This window comes from Salvelinus sp. IW2-2015, linkage group LG9, assembly GCF_002910315.2.
Source record: "Salvelinus sp. IW2-2015 linkage group LG9, ASM291031v2, whole genome shotgun sequence".
Classification (NCBI taxonomy): domain Eukaryota; kingdom Metazoa; phylum Chordata; class Actinopteri; order Salmoniformes; family Salmonidae; genus Salvelinus; species Salvelinus sp. IW2-2015.
The window spans coordinates 31,583,205-31,600,042 of NC_036849.1; the positions used below are offsets into that span (position 1 = coordinate 31,583,205).

At 45.2% G+C, this 16,838-nt stretch overlaps 1 protein-coding gene and 1 long non-coding RNA gene across 2 annotated transcripts in view; one reads left to right on the top strand and one right to left on the bottom strand.

The window, feature by feature from the left end:
* Positions 1-12,423, bottom strand: part of LOC139028258 (uncharacterized) — a 30,905-nt gene extending 18,482 nt beyond the window's left edge. Inside the window, exons 1-2 of the long non-coding RNA XR_011480451.1 lie at positions 12,313-12,423; positions 12,186-12,209 (exon numbers count right to left, since the gene is read on the bottom strand). This is a non-coding gene — a long non-coding RNA (uncharacterized lncRNA). The remainder of the gene's footprint in view (positions 1-12,185; positions 12,210-12,312) is intronic.
* The window catches only part of LOC111968948 (MAM domain-containing glycosylphosphatidylinositol anchor protein 2), a 249,599-nt gene that overhangs the window by 125,012 nt on the left and 107,749 nt on the right, over positions 1-16,838 (top strand). The gene's annotated exons all lie outside the window — the stretch shown is intronic.

Consider the following 16,838-nt stretch of genomic DNA (forward strand, 5'->3'; position numbering starts at 1 on the left):
CGTGCATCATACACCAACACAACAACTCTCTCATTTCTCTCTCCTCCAGTTTCTCCCTCTTCTCCCAGACTGGCTCTGGTTCACTCCTCGGCTCCGCCGACCACCCCTTGTGCCTCCCAAAAAAGATTTGGGGGCTGTTTTTGGGCTTTCGTTGTGGCCGCGAACCCCGGCGTCGTCGCTGACCTCCCTTATCTRCTTGCGTCTGAAGGCTTTCGTGTCCTCCCAAGATTTCCTCCCAAGTCCACGATATCTTCTCCTCCCAAGCCCAGGATACCTTCTCCTGGGCACGCTGCTTGGTCCTGGTTTGGTGGGATATTCTGTCACGGCTGTGTGGAGAGACGGACCAAGGCGCAGCGTGATTAAAGTTCCACATCTTTATTTATGCGAAAKATCCAAACAACAAGAAACAAACAACGAACCGTGACATCAGAGGTGCCACATGCACTAACTCAAAACAATATCCCACAAAACACAGGTGGGAAAAAGGCTAGCTAAATATGATCCCCAATTAGAGGCAACGATTACCAGCTACCTCWAATTGGGAACCATACAACTCGCCAACATAGACATACAATGACTAGAACACCCCCKTAGTCACACTCCGACCTAACCAAATAGAGAATAAAAAGGCTCTCWATGGTCAGGGAGTGACAACGTTAAAATTGACTGAGTGCCAAAATCCACAGCTAATCATTTCTTTACTTGGCGGCAAAGAAAGTCTCAATTATTAAATTAATTACTATTATTAAATTAATTATTTCATACCTGTACAGCTGTTCAGAACACCAATTACATTTAGCTGAAATTATGAAGGATTCAATTGTAAAACGTAATATGGTGTTACTGTAGTGATATAAACTGTGCTTTATTTTATCCTCTCATCATGTGTCGGTGCTTTTTGTTTGTGTTTCAACCCTGTGTTTTGTATACGTGTTTGTTTTGGTCCTTCGTCCCGTGATTTACATGGCACGTTTGCCCTGTACTTATGTAAATAAAAAAAATTAATATTTACTGCGTTCTTTGCCTTTGCATTCGCTTCTCCCCGAGCCCATTTCAGGTACCAACGAACAAAGAATAATCGACCATTAGGGAGACAAGCGGGAATGCGCCTGTCCGTTCTTCGACTCTGCGACTGGTCCATCCCGGACGCCCGCCTTTTCTCATCTCATGTTCTTCATGTCAATCTTCAGCAACTGCGTCCTGTCGATCGCCCGTGCACTGGTGGCTCGTCCGTGGCACTTCTGGCAGCTGGCAATGGCCCATTTCGACGACTGACGTGATCTTTCATGCAGCTGCAATTCTGCCCGTCGCGGCGCCACAACCGGGTTGTCCGGGTTACCTAAGAGCCGGCTGCACTGTTTGCCTTCGTCATTTTTTCCGATTCATATGTTGTAACTTCGGACTATGGCTGCTTATAGGGTTTCCTTACGATCGAACCACACTCGTGCGTTCTTTTTCGCTTGACTCGTTCTGACTTTATTGGCTCGGTGTTGTCTTTTCGTGTCTTGGTTGCTGGGGGGTTTTTTCGTCGGGGGGTACTGTTTCTACTTGGTTATATCTGCTCCCTCTGTGTCTATTCGCGGACAACCTGGTGTCCCCCATTTGCCGACTGATTGTAATTGCTTATAACAGTGTTGCTTTGGTATGTCTCATCTGTTCGTTCGCACTTAACTTGTTCCACGGTGTCACGCTTTACGATGTGATACGTACTCATGTGTGTTGTATTTTGGCTTTGTCCGGTGCCGACTTGTAGGCGTCGGCAGATGATTATCTGGGTTCGCGCCGCGTGTAAGTTTATTCCGATGGGCTTTCCGTTCGCTTTCTGTGTTGTTTCTTATACTTCTGTGTTTTGTATACGTTGTTTGTAGTTTTTTTGTCCCTTGTGCCTTTACATGGCACGCGTTAATTTGGGTCATATAAAAAAAATTATCGCATATCCTGCGCCTGTCTCCCGCATCCATAACAACGTGACAGATACACTGGGTTTTGTTCTTGAACAGATTGAGCTCTATGTTGTTTCTGTTGTAAAGAAATTTGCCGCGGCACACACACCTAATGCCTCATGACTCATTTCTATGTGCAACATAATGATGATCTATTTCCATGAATTGCATTGTAACGCTACACTGTAATATCGTATTTTATAACTTAGCTAGTCATGTTGACAATAGACAGGGTAAATTTTTTGGGATTCAGTCTTGTGTTGTCTCACCTTTGGTCTAATAATTTCCCCATATCTCGAAACGTTTCCTTTTCAATTGACCCTTACTTCGCTAAACCCAGCCGCAATGGATGAGCAACTGTCGTTGAGCAACCTCCGGACATACTCACGTTTAAATATGCCAGTGAGACTATGGGCACAGCATTTCTAATAATATATGTGAAATGCTAAATATATTTAACAGTCGCCCGGGAGTATAGACTTGTTACTTGTGATTCAAATTCTGTGTGATCTGCAGATTTTGAATTGATTTATCAGCTATTTTTTGTTGATCAATTTGGTTACGTAGCTCAGCTTGGTTAATATGTCTCGGTCTTCATGACCACCAACGTTGCTAGCTACTTGCTAGCACCATTTAATATACTTGTTTTCAATGCTAGCTAACTTAGCAATGTTATGAATCATAGCCCATTCGCTGTCGCATTCGTGGATGATTGAGAGCACTAGTTAGCTCCAAACGTGGTTACGGCTTTGACTGCATGCTGCAGTGAAATCAAGCCATTGAGGGTAGCTACACTTAAAACATCATTTACGCAGGTTCCGTGAAGCAATTGTAATGACAGCCACCACAACATACCAAATGTTGCAAAGCACAATAATCACAGTGCTAACAGCCGTGTTCTGTCCAGTCTGGTGGCACGTCTGTGATTTTAAGAACCAGAAACTGAATGACTGTGCTGTTCCTCAGACAGTGCTCCAGAGCAAGGACGTCATCCTCCCTTTCCCTGTTACGTTTCCTGCCCGCGAAAGACTCAACAGTGGTGAGGGTGACAAGTATGGGCATGACTCTTCATCATGGGAGTTGCACCCTTGGCCAGCTCTCCGCTGATTTAAGTTGAGATCCTCCAACAAGCCAACCAGGCCCTCTGTGTATGCGATATCATGCTACGGGGGCCGGCTGTTGATCCGCACTTTGCTGACACCTGCCTGGCCATTGAACTCGATTAACCCTTGTGAAGGTCTGGAGACAGACGTGGCTGCTGCTGCAGCCCATACTGTTATGGTGAGACGGGAGTAAACTGGCTAGTATATTACCTGAGATTTCAATTACCGTATTCGGCTGTGGTGGTCCCACGTTGTTTGCTGGTCCCGTCTGTTTTTCCATGAGCAAATCAGTGAATGATTCCTAATCACCTGGTCTTCCATAGAACTGACCATAGTCTATCTTTATAGGTGGCATAGATGAATTCATAGAATCAGTCTTCGGGCTATATCATTAGATACCTTTCCGAATATTTCTGTGAAAAAAGCCTAAAATATTTCAGATGGACATTGTACAGTGCCATTGAACTAAATTGAAGTCTCATCAGAGCTGCACAGTATTGTAATCAAATGTTTCACTGAGTGTGGCTTTATAAGTGAGCTGTAGATCTTTCGGGGCTTTTGAGAAGTTGCAGTGGAGTCAACCGACTCCTCTCAGTTCCAAGGTTAGCCCAGGTCTTTGTCTATTATGTCTTCAACAACAGCCATCACAATGGTCTCTATGCATTATTAAACCAATTAAAACTGAGTGCTATTGTTGCAGCGTTCATCAGGCCTCGCTCTAAGCATCACAGCAAGGCAAAGCACTTTGCTGAAATCATTACTACCTCTGTCTCCGGTGGCCGCATGTAGAACAGAGTGGTAATAAAGATTACCGGTTACGACAGAGGAATTTATTAAAAACGCTTGCTTACCCAGGGCTAATACAAGGGGTGCCTTAACAGATGGCCCCAGGCCTTAATGGCTTCACTTTGGGTGAGAGTGTGACGTGGGGCGGAAGCGGAGAGAGAGAGAGATGGAAGAGAAGAGAGAGAAATAGAAAAGAGGGAGAGATAGAGAGAGCTATCATTACCATATATATACAGAGTAATGCTGATTGGAGGCTTAAGCCTAGGAAATCTCTCTCTCTCTCTCATATCTCTCTCTCTTTCTCTTTCTCTCTCTCTTTTCACTCTGCTCTGTTTTTTTTCTCTCTCTCTACTCTTCTCGCTCTTTCTCGTTCGTCTCTCTCCTCGTATCTCCCTCTCTCTCATGATTCCTCTGTATGCTGTATCTCTCTCCTCTGTCTCGGTCTCTCTCCTCTGTCATCTCTCTCTCTCAATCCCCCGCGCAAACTCTGCTACCTCTGCTGCAAGAGACTGCTCAGATCTGTCCAGATATGAGTCCCATTATCCAGTAGCATACACGGTGCCCAGACCTACAGCCAGTAATGAGTCCTGTGCAGGGATTATCTTCCTAGCTACCCTTCTCTCTTCCCTGCCCTAGTTCCCTTCCCTGTAATCACAATCTCTGCAGGAAGAGGAGGAAGAGGAGGAGGACGTGTTGTGAAATGGGAGTAACTAGCACATGACATATAGAGAGATTTGTATGGTCATCACTAACAGGCATCTCCTAAACACAGCGCGCACACCCGCAGGCAGGGGCAAGCAGCACACACGGCACGCATGCAACAAAGACAGCCCTGTGCTGCTTCTAGGATGAGGAACAAACACAGCCTAGAGCTGGCTGCGTGAAGTCAATACCTAGTGGACACGCCGAAGACGTTACCCACACGGGACACGCCGAAGACGTCCACACCACGGGACACGCCGAAGACGTGACCCCACGGGACACGCCGAAGACGTTACCGCCACGGGAACACGCCGAAGACGTTACCCCACGGGACACGCGAGACGTTACCCTCCGGAAACCGCCGAAGAACGTTACCGCCACGGGACACGCTGAAGACGTTACCACAGGACACGCGAAGACGTTACCCCTACAGGACAGACTGAAGACCGTTAACCTAAGGACCGGCGTGAAGACGTTACCCTAGAAGGCTGAAGACGTTACGAGCTAATCAGGGACAGGCTGAAGCCGTTACCTAAGGAACACTGTCCGAAACTTACCACTCAACAGGAGTAGCAACACACGCTGAAGATGTACCATTCACAGGAGCAGGCTAACTCCTACGGAAGACTGAAACTACTAGGGACCGGCTGAAGAACGTTACCTACTACCGGGACAGCTAATGAGACGTTACCTTACGGGACAGGCTGAAGAACGATTTACCCTGAGCGGCAGCTGAAGACGTTACCCTACGGGACAGGCCTGAAGACGTTACCTAGTGATTCCTACGGGTCAGGCTGAAGACGTTACCTACAGGGACAGGCTGAAGACGTACCCCCTACGGGGCAGGACCTCGAAAGACGTTACCCTAAGCGGGACAGGCTGAAGAACGTTACCTCTACCGGATCAAGACTGAAGAGTCCTCTACAGGACAGCTTGAAGATGTTACCCTATTAGGACAGACTGGAAGAAGAAGGAAATGAATGAAAAATGATGTGATCGTTGCCTCCAGACCAGAGGCCAAGGGGGACACAAACATTTGGTTTAATAGATATCTGTCATGCAGTTTATATCACTACATACACCAGTATTAACGTTTACATTGAATTTCATATTTCAGCTACAATGTAATTGGTGTTCTGAATCAGCTGTACAGGTATGAAATAATTAATTTATAATAGTATTAATTTAATAATTGAGACTTTCCTTTGCCGCCAAGTAAAGAAATGTTAGCTGTGGATTTTGGCACCTCAGTCAATTTTACGTTGTCACTCCTGACCATAGAGAGCCTTTTTATTCTCTATTTTGGTTAGGTCGGAGTGTGACTAGGGGGGTGTCTCTAGTCATTGGTATGTCTATGTTGGCGAGTTGTATGGTTCCCTATTAGGGAAGCTGGGGTAATCGTTTGCCCTAATTGGGGATCAATATTTACGACAGTTTCCTCCACTGTTTTTTTGTGGGATATTGTTTTGAGTTGTGCATGTGGCATCTGATGTCACGGTCCGTTGTTTGTTTCTTGTTGTTTGGATGTTTCGCATAAATAAAGATGTGGAACTTTTAATCACGCTGCGCCTTGGTCCGTCTCTCCACACAGCGTGACAGAATATCCCACAACCAGGACCAAGCAGCAGTGCCAGGAGGAAGAAGGTAATCCTGGGCTTGGGAGGAAATCTTTGGGAGGAACGAAAGGCCTTCTAGACTGCAGAAGAATAAGGGAGGTCAGCGACGACGCCGCGGGTTTCGCGGCCACAACGAAAGCCAAAACAGCCCCCAAATCTTTTGGGGGGGGGCACAAGGGTGGTCGGCGGAGCCGAGGAGTGAACCAGAGCCAGTTCTGGGAGAGAGGGAGAAAACTGAGAGAGAGAATGAGAGAGTTTGTTTGTGTTGGTGTATGATGCACGATCATTCGCCTATAGAGCGTGTTATAGTTTGATGCCACCTGATGGTGAGCTCTCCGTACTCGTTCCTGAGGAGCGTGCTATAGTCTGGTAAAATCTGTGCCGGCTCCAGCACCAGGTCCTCCAGTAACGCCTCCCCAGCCTGTACCAGCTCCTCGCATTGCCCTGAGTGTGTGTCACAGTCCGGTACCACTGTGCCGGCTCTATGCACCTAGGACTCAAAGTGCGCTCCCCAGCTCCGGTAAATCTGTGCTGCTCCTCGACTCGCCTGAAGTGTGTGTCACCAGTCTGGTACACCTGTTCCGGCTCCATGAACTAGGCCTCCAGTGCGCCTCACCAGTCCGGTACGTCTGTGCCTGCTCCCCGCACTCACCCTGAGCTGCGTGTCACCAGTCCGGTGCCTCCTGTTTGTTTGGAAGTTTCGCGTAAAATAAGATGTGGAACTTTAATCACCTGCCCTTGGCCGTCTCTCCACACAGCCGTGACAAAGTTCTCTTAAGAGTTTATATTTTTGGAGTGCCCGGGACTCATTTGAACACATCATTGAAAAAATAAAAATGTAAAAATAAATAAAATTGCAACAAACCCGAGACTGGCTAATAAAATATTTATATACACTGCTCAAAAAAATACAAGGGAACACTAAAATAACACATCTAGATCTGAATGATGAAATATTCTTAATAAATACTTTTTTCTTTACATAGTTGAATGTGCTGAAACAAAATCAACACAAAATGATCAATGGAAATCAAATTTATCAACCCACGGAGGTCTGGATTTGGAGTCACACTCAAATTAAAGTGGAAACCACACTACAGGACTGATACCAACTTTGATGTATGTCTAAACAGTCCAAAATGGAGGCCTCATTAGTGTGTTGGCTCCACGTTGCTAATAACACCCTCACACTACAGCTGGGTCAATGCTCCTGATGAGGTGCGCGATGGATCCTCTCCTGAGGGATCTCCTCCAGACCTGGACTACGCATCCCCGCAACTCCTGGACTCTGGTGGTGCAAACTTGGCGTTGGTGGAGCGCGAGACAATGTGCCCCAAAGATGTGGCTCAATTGGATTCAACGGTCTGGGAACGGGCAGGCCAGTCATTAGCATCATGCTTCCTCTTGCAGGACTGCTGACACACTCCAGCTACATGGGTCCTACATTGTCTTAGCATTAGGAGACCCAGGGCCAACCGCACAGCATATGCGTCTCACAAGGGTCCTGAGATCTCAATCTCGGTACCTAATGGAGTCAGGCTAACCTGGCGAGCAATTGGAGGCTGTGCGGCCCCTCCAAAGAATGTCACCATCCAACACCATGATGACCCCCACCAAACCGGTCATGCTGGAGGATGTTGCAAGGCAGCAGAACGTTCTCCACGGCGTTCCAATCTCTTCACGCATCTGTCACATGTTGCGTGTGAACCTCTTTCATCTTGTGAGGAAGCACAGGTGCGCCAATGGCGAATTTGCCAATCCTTGGTGTCTCTGTGCAAATTCAAAACGTCCTGGCACGGTGTCTGGGTCTGGTAACCACAACCCCACCTTGGAACTCGGGCCCATACCACCCTCAATGGAGTCTGTTCTGACCGTTTGAGCAGACACAATGCACATTTGTGGCCTGCTGGAGGTCATTTGCAGGCTTGGCAATGCTCCTCCTTGCACAAAGGCGGAGGTAGCGCTCCTTGCGCTTCGGGTTGTTGCCCTACCCACGGCCTCCTCCACGTCTTGATTACTGGCCTGGTCTCTCTGGTAGCGGCTCCATGCTTCTGTGTAACTACACTGAACAGACACCAGAACCTTCTTGCCAACAGCTCGCATGGATGTGCATCCTGGATGAGCTGCACTACCTGAAGCCACTTTGTGTGGGTCTGTCAGACCTGCCGTCTCATGCTACCATAGACAGTGAAAGCCTCCCGCCAGTCTATCAAAAGGACAAAACATCAGCAGGGAATGCATAGGACTTGATGAAGTGTCTGTGGTCACCACCTGCAGAAACCACTCCTTTATTGGGTTGTCTTGCTAATTGCCTAATAAATTTCCACCTGTTGGCTCTACTCATTATGACACTAACAGCATGATGAAAATTGATTGTCAATCAGTGTTGCTTCTAAGTGGCATTTTGATTCACAAAAAGTGGATTGACTTGGAGTTCATTTGTGTTGTTTAAGTGGTTCCCTTATATTTTTGAGCAGTGGTATTTCATACATTCATCCTTGTATTCAGATTTTGGTGTGTATTGTTTGTGAAATTGTTAGATATTACTGCACCTGTTGGAGTTAGAAACACAGCACATTTCACTACACCGCAAAAACAGCTGCTGACATGTGTAGTGACACAATAAAATGATTTGATTCATCTCCAATGCACCGCTATTTTCGCCATATAGTGCACTACTTTACAGACAGCACATACACCCGTGCTCATTGGTGTCTATTAACAAATAACAAATACAATTAAAAAGACTAAATTGGTTTCGATAAGAAATAATATTTCCAGAAAACAAAAACAAAATCATGGATTCTGGTGCTCAAAGCCCTCCTCAAATCCTTGAATATGATGTCTCATATTTCATGTCCATGACATGCAAGAACAGATTCTCTCTGACCAATGTTTTATCGTGTGTCAAGAAGGTTTTTATTGGAGAGCAGAAAGAGGTATCATTAGAGCAGATACTATATTTTATTTGGTAGGCGAGCAAAGAGGTTATATTATGAAGCATGAAAGAGGTTTACGTAGGAGAGCAGAAAGAGGTTTTATTAGAGAGCAGAAAGAGCGTTTTATTTAGAGAGCAGAAAAGATATTTATTAGAGAGCAGAAGAGGTTTTAATTAGAGAACAGACAAAAAGGTTTTATAAGAGCAGAAAGAGGTTTCATTGAGAGCGCAGAAGATACTTTTTAGAAGAGCATGAAAGATAGGTTTATTAGAGAAAAGAAAGAGGTTTTACTTAGAGAGCGAAAGAGATCGTTATTAGGAGCAGACAAGAGTTTTTATGTGAGAGCAGAAAGAAGTGTTGTTAATTGAGAAAAAGAATTGAGGTTTTATTAAGAGGAAAGAGAGTTGTTCTTAGAGAGCTAGAAGAGGTTTTATTAGATAGAGCAAAAAAGAGGTTTTATTAGAGAGCAAAAGAGTTTCAATTAGAGCGCAAGAAAAGATATTTTATTGAGGAGCAATGAAAAGAGGTTTATTATTAGAGAAAAGAAAAGAGTTTTATGAGAGGCAGAAAGAATGGTTGTATTAGGGAGCAGAAAAGAGGTTTTACTTGAGAGCGCAAAGAGTGTTTAAATTAGAGAGCAGGAAAGAGGTTTCCTTAGAGCAGCGGTTCTAGAGCATAAAGAGGGTTATCCTTATAGGAGCAGAAAGAGGTTTTTATTAGAGAGCAGAAAGGTTTTTAGGCGCTTTTATTAAAGAGCAGAAATGCGGTTTTCCCACAGTTTATTAAGAGATCAAAAAGGTTTTTGATTAAGGGAGAACGAAGTTTTGATGGGCAGAAGTAGGGTTTATTTAGAGAGGTTTATAGAGAGCAGGAAAGAGGTTTTTATTAGAGAGCAGAAAGAGGGTTTATTAGAGAGCAAAAGAGGTTTATAGAGAGCAAAGCCAGGATTTAAGAGCAGAAAGAGGTTTATTAGAGAGCAGAAGAGGGTTTTATTAGAGAGAGAAAGAGGTTTCCTAGAGAGCAGAAAGAGGTTAAATAGAGAGCGAAAGAGGATTTAGAGAGAGCAAAAAAGAAGGTTTTTATATCAGCAAGAAGTTCTCATCGAGAGAAAAAAAGTCTATCAAATGCAATATAAGTTGGTGCTTTGCTGGTAGAACATGGTACATCCCTCGGCCTTGTCGCAGACCTAAGAATGTACAACCCCACGGCTACGCAGGCACACTTCTGTGGAACATCACATCAGTGCGTTGCTGTTTATTGAAGAATTACCTTAGCCCTCGTGCTCAAGGACATGGCTGCCATGGGCAGTTTACATAAACTGATGGAGAGCTGTTAACTGGCTTAGCAACAAAAACAATCTGTGAGTCACACATCACAACAGAGCTCAGCAGGAGGCTGTACTGATGTTCACATATCACCCTTGAGTCGTGTGACTCAAACTAGAGGAACCATTGTGGATCTGGTAGAACTAGTATACATTCAATCACGTCGTATTTGGTCTGTAGAGGGGTATGTCGTGTCCGGATTTACAGAACAAACATAATGAAATAGCAACTGAACTACCTTATAGAGACAGTAGAGATTATCCAGCTAGGCCACATTTAGGTTCACACTTAGGCCCAGTTTTCTTCTTGTATAGTTTCTGAACTGTACCTGGCTATCTAGAATCCTTAAAAGGATTCTCTATGGGGACAGCCCGAAGAACCCATTTTTAGGTCTAGATAGCCAGGGGTACAGTCAGAACTACGAAGAACTGGGCCTAAGTGTGACCTAATGTTTTGGCTAGCTGGATAATCCTCTACTGTCTCTATAACAGGTAGTTTAGTGCTAATTCCCAATATGTTTGTTCTGTAAATCACGAAACAGACAATACCCCTCTACCAAGAGCCGACAATACGACTGAATTTGAATGTCTAGTCTACAGATCCACAATGGGTCCACTATAGTTTGAGTTTTCAATCACTCAAGGGTGAATTTGTGAACATCATTACAGCTTTGCTCCTGCTGCTCTGTGTGTGTGGTGCACTCACAGATTGTTGTTTGTTGTTAGCTAGCCAAGTTAAACAGCTTCTCCACTCATGTGTAAACTCCCATGCAGCCATGCCTGAGCACGAGGCTAAGGTTAAATTCACTATAAATACAGCACGCCACTGGAATGTGATGTTCCCACATGAAGTGTGCCTGCTAGCCGTGGGGTCTGTACATAATCTGTAGTGAGGGGGGGGGGGGGGGGGGGTTCGTGCGTACAGCACCGAGGATGTACCATGTTTCTTAACAGCAAGCCACCACACATTTACTTTGCATTTGTAGACCTATTTTTCTTCTCTCTAATGAAACTTCTTTCTGCTCTAATAAAACCTCTTTTTCTGCTCTCTAAATTCCCTTTTTCTGTTCTCTCTAATTAAACCTCTTCTGCTCTCTAATAAAACCCTACTTATCTGCCTCTCTAATAAAACCCTCTTTCTGCTCTCTAAATAAAACTCTTTCTGCTCTCTAAATCCCTCTTTTCCTGCTTCCTCTAATTAAACCTCTTTCTGGCTCTCTAATAAACCCTCTTTCTGCTCTCTACAATAAAACCTCTTTCTGCTCTTCTATAATAAAGCCCTCTTTCTGCTCTCTAAATAAAACCTCTTTCTGCCTCCCTAATACAAACCTCTTTTCTGCTCTTTAATTAAAACCTTCTTTCTGCTCTTTAATAAAACCTCTTTCCTGCTCTTTAATAAAACCGCTTTTCTGCTCCTCTTAAAAAACCCTCTTTCTGCCTCTCTAAATACCGGTTTTCTGCTCTCTAAGGAAACCCTCTTTTGCTCTCTAAGGAAACCTCTATTCTGACTCTCTAATTAACACTCTTTCGTGCTCTCCATAACTCTTCATTTCTGCTCCTCTCAGAGTACAACCTCTTTCTGCTCTCTACTAGTTAAAACCTCTTTCTTTTCTCTATTTTAGAAAACCCTCTTCATGGGCTCTCTAAATATTATCTTCTTTCGCTCTAATGAAACCTCTTTTCTGCTCTCTAATAAACCTCTTTTTGGCTCCTCTACTAAAACTCTTCATGCTCTCCTAATACAACCTCTATTCCTGCTCTCCTAATAAAACCTCTTTCTTTTCTCTAATTAAACACTCTTTCCTGCTCTCCAATTAAAACACTCTTTCTGCTCCTAATACAATCTCTTTCTTGCTCCTAAATAAAACCTCTTTCTTTTCTCTAATTAAAACCTATTACTCTTTCATGCTCTCTAAATAAATATCTTTCTGCGCTCTAATGAAACCTCTTTCTGCTCTCTAAAAAAACCTTTTTTATGTTTCTCTTAATAAAACCTCTTTCATGCTCTCTAATAAATATCTTGTTCTGCTCTCTAATAAAAACGCTTCTTTCTGCTCTCCTAATAATACCCTCTTGGTCTGCTCTCTAGTAAAAACCTCTTTCAATGCTCTAATATAACCCTTTCTCCTCTACAATAAAATATAGTTCTGCTCTAATATACCTCTTTCTGCTCCCAATAAAACCTCTTTGGAAACACATAAAACAATGTGTCGAGAGAACTCCGTTCATGGCCATGCCTCGCTATGGACACTCATAAACTGAGGACATTCTTATTCACAGGATTGAGGAGGGCTTTGTAAGCGACCGAGTCCAATTAGTGGAAAATAATATTCTTTATCAACAATTTAGTCTTTTTAACTCTGTTTATTCTGTTTTGTTAATAGCCACAATAGCAGCCCGGGGCTTGTGTGTCATGGTTAGAAGTATGCACTATATGGCGAATAAGGGTGCTCATTGGAGTCGAATTCTAAATCAAATTTTATTGTCAATACACATGTTAGCAGCCTGTTTTTTGCGGTGTAGTAGATAAGCTTAGTGTTTCATAACTCTCAAACCAGCGCAGTAATCTCTAACCAATTCACACAAATACACAGAAACTGAAGTAAAGGAATGGAATTACAACATACAACACTGCTTCAAAAAAATAAAGCGAACACTATAACACACAACAATGTAACTCCAAGTCTAATACACATTTTGTGAAATCAAAACTGTCCACATTAGAAGCAACACGATTGACCACAAATTTCACATGCTGTTGTGCAATGGAATAGACAACAGGTGGATATAGCAATTAGCAAAGACAACCACGCATAAGATGGTTGCAGGTTTTTGAGTGGTTGGGATCCAACAGACCACTTCTCAGTTTCCTATGCTTACCTGGCTTGATGTTGGGGTCACTTTTGGAATGCTGGACGGGGCTTTCACTCTCAGTGGTGAGCATGAGACGGAGCTACAACCCATTCCAAGTGCTCAGGTAGTGGAGCGTCATCCAGGATGGCACATCAATTGCGAGCTGTGGCAGAAGAGTTTGCTGTGTCTGTCATGTAGGTGTCCAGAGCAGAGAGGCGCTACCAGGGAGACAGGCCTCAGTAATCAAGGAAGACGTGGAGGAAGGCCGTAGGCAGGGCCAACCCAGCAAGCAGACCCGCTACCTCCGCCTTTGTCGCGGAAGCGAGGAGCACTGCCAGGCCTCTGCAAAAATGACTCCAGCAGCCAATAATGTGGCAATGTTGTCTGTCAAACGGTCAGAAAACAGAACCATGGAGGTGGTCTGAGTGGCCCGCCGTCCCCATCAGGTGGGGTTGTGGTTACAGTCCAACACCTGTAGCCAACTTTGACACATTTCCAGAGAAGCACACAAGAATTGCAATTCGCCACGTGCGCCCTGTGCTCATTCGAAGATGAACAGGTCAGGCCTTACAACCACTGTGGAACATTGAGGAAAGATCTGGACGAACGCGCTGGAGGAAGAACGTTCCTGCGCTCTGCCAACATCCTCCCAGCTATGACGGTTCGGTGTGGTCAATCATCAGGTGTGGGTTGTGATCATTTCCTTTGGGGGGCCGCACAGCCCTTCGCAAGTGCGCGTCCAGAGGTAGTCTGTACGCCATTAGGCTTACCGAGATAGAGATCTCACAGACCCACTTGTGAGACATTATGCTCCCTGGTTGCAGTGGCTGGTCCATCCTAATCGCACCAGTACCAACTATTCAGACCTCAATAGTAGCGGATAGTGTGTCAGCAGATTCCTGCATAAGAAGGCATGATGCGTATGGAACTTGTGCCCGCCCGTTCCCCAGACCTGAACTCCAATGGCACATCTGGGGACACTTCATCGTCTCGCCTCAATCCACCAACCGCCACGTTCAACCACAGAACTCCCGTCCCCACACGAGTTGGCGCATGCTATAGTCAGAGGCTGGGACAACCCCCTCAGCAAGAGACCATGCCTGACCTCATCGAGAGAGCATGCCCAGCTGCGTTGTAAGGGAGAGTCATATAGTACGTGGAGGCACACACACTAATAGCCTCAATTTGACTTGTTTTAAAGGACATACACTCAATAAGTGGATCACCTGTTGTGGGTTTTTCCACTTCTTAATTTTGAGTGGCACTTCCAATCCGAACCTTGCTCGTTGGTTATAATTAATTTCCATTGATCATTTTGGTGATTTGTTTCAGACATCACTCATGTACAGCAAAAAATATTTAATCAAGACATATTTCATTCATTCAGATTACGATGTGATTATTCCTTATGTTCCTTTATTTTTTGAGCAAGTGATAAAATATTATTTATCAATGCCAGTCTGGGTTGTTGCAATTTTATATTTATTTTTACATTCTATTTTTCACACTATGTCCACAATGATCTCCGGCACTCCAAAAATATAAATCTAAAGAACATTTGTTCACGGCATTGTGGAGACTGGACCAAGTCCAGCAGGTGATTAAGTTCCTACATCTTTATTTACGCGAAAACTTCCAAAACAACAGGAGGCACCGACTGGGACCTACGCAAGCCGGGTTAGTCGGGGAAGCAGGCACAGGACGTACCAGGACGGTGATGCCGCCGCACTGGAGGCTAGTTTCATGAGCCGGAACAGGTGTACGCAGACTGCGTGACACACTACTTCAGGGCGATGCGAGAGCGGCACAGAAGTACCGGACTGGGAGGCGCACTTGAGTCCTAGTTGCAGAGCCGGCACAGGTGGTACGACTGGTGACACACACTTCAGGCAAGTGCGAGGAGCTGGACAGGGCTGGGAAGCGTACTGGAAGACCTGGTGCGTGGAGCCGGCACAGATTTACCAGACTGATAGCACGCTCCTCAGGACGAGTACAGTGAGCCTCACTCAGGTGGCATCAAACTGATAACACGCTTCCTTAGGCGAATGTCGGCATCATACACCAACACAACAACTCTCTCATTTCTCTCTCTCCATTTCTCTCTTTCTCCAGACTGGCTCTGGTTCACTCCTCGGCTCCGCCGAACACCCTTGTGCCCCCCAAAAAGATTTGGGGCTGTTTTTGGGGGCTTTCGTTGTGGCCCGCGAACCCCGGCGTCGTCGCTGACCTCCCTTATCTTCTGCGTCTGAAGGCTTTCGTGTCCCTCCCAAGTATTTCTCCCCAAAGCCAGGATACCTTCTCCTCCTGGGCACGCTGCTTGTCCTGGTTTGGTGGATATCTGTCACGGCTGTGTGGAGAGACGGACCAACAGCGCAGCGTGATTAAAGTTCACATCTTTATTTTATGCGAAACATACCAACAACAAGAAACAAACAACGAACCGTGACATCAAGAGTGCCACATGCAACTAACTCAAATACAATTCCCAAAACACAGGTGGAAAAGGGCTAGCTAAATATGATCCCCAATAGAGGCAACGATACCAGCTACCTCTAATTGGGAACCATACAACTCGCCAACATAGACATACAATGACTAGAACACCCCCCTAGTCACCACTCCGACCTAACCAAATAGAGAATAAAAAGGCTCTTCTATGTCAGGGAGTGACAACGTTAAAATTGACTGAGTGCCAAATTCACAGCTAATCATTTTCTTTACTGGCGGCAAAAGAAAGTCTCATTATTAAATTAATACTATTATTAAATTAATTATTTCAATACCTGTACAGCTGTTTCAGAACACCAATTACATTAGCTGAAATTAATGAAGATTCAATTGTAAAACGTAATATGGTGTTACTGGTAGTGATATAAACGTGCATGCACGATATTATAAACCAAATGTTTGTGTCCCCCTTGGCCTCTGGTCTGGAGGCAACGATCACAATCATTTTTTTCAGTCTGTCCTGTAGGGTAACATCTCAGTCTGTCCTATAGGGTAACATCTTCAGCCTGTCTGTAGGGCAACGTTCAGTCTGACCCGTAAGGGTAACGTTTCAGCTCTGTCCGTAGGTAAACGTCTTCAGTCCTGACCCGTAGGGTAACGTCTTCCCTGTCCGTAGGTAATCTTCAGCCTGACCCGGGGTAACGTCTTCAGCCTGTCCGTAGGGTACACGTCTTCAGCCTGTCCGTAGGTAACGTCTTCAGCCTGTCCCGTAGGGTAACGTCTTCAGCCTGTCCGTAGGGTAACGTCTTCAGCGGTCCGTTAGGTTAACGTCTTCAGTCTGTCCTGTAGGGTAACGTCTTCGCGTGTCCGTGGGGTAAACGTCTTCGGGGTGTTTCCCGGAGGGTAACGTCTTCTGGCGTGTCTCCGTAGGGTTAACGTCTTCAGCCGCCCTAGGTAAACGTCTTCAGCCTGTCCGTAGGGTAAACGTCTTCAGCCGGTCCTTAAGGTTACGCGTCTTCCAAGTCTGTCCCTGTAGGGTAACGTCTTCAGTCTGTCCTGTAAGGTAACCGTCTTCGCGTGTCCGTGGGGTAACGTTTCGGGGTGTTCTCGGAGGGTAACGTCTA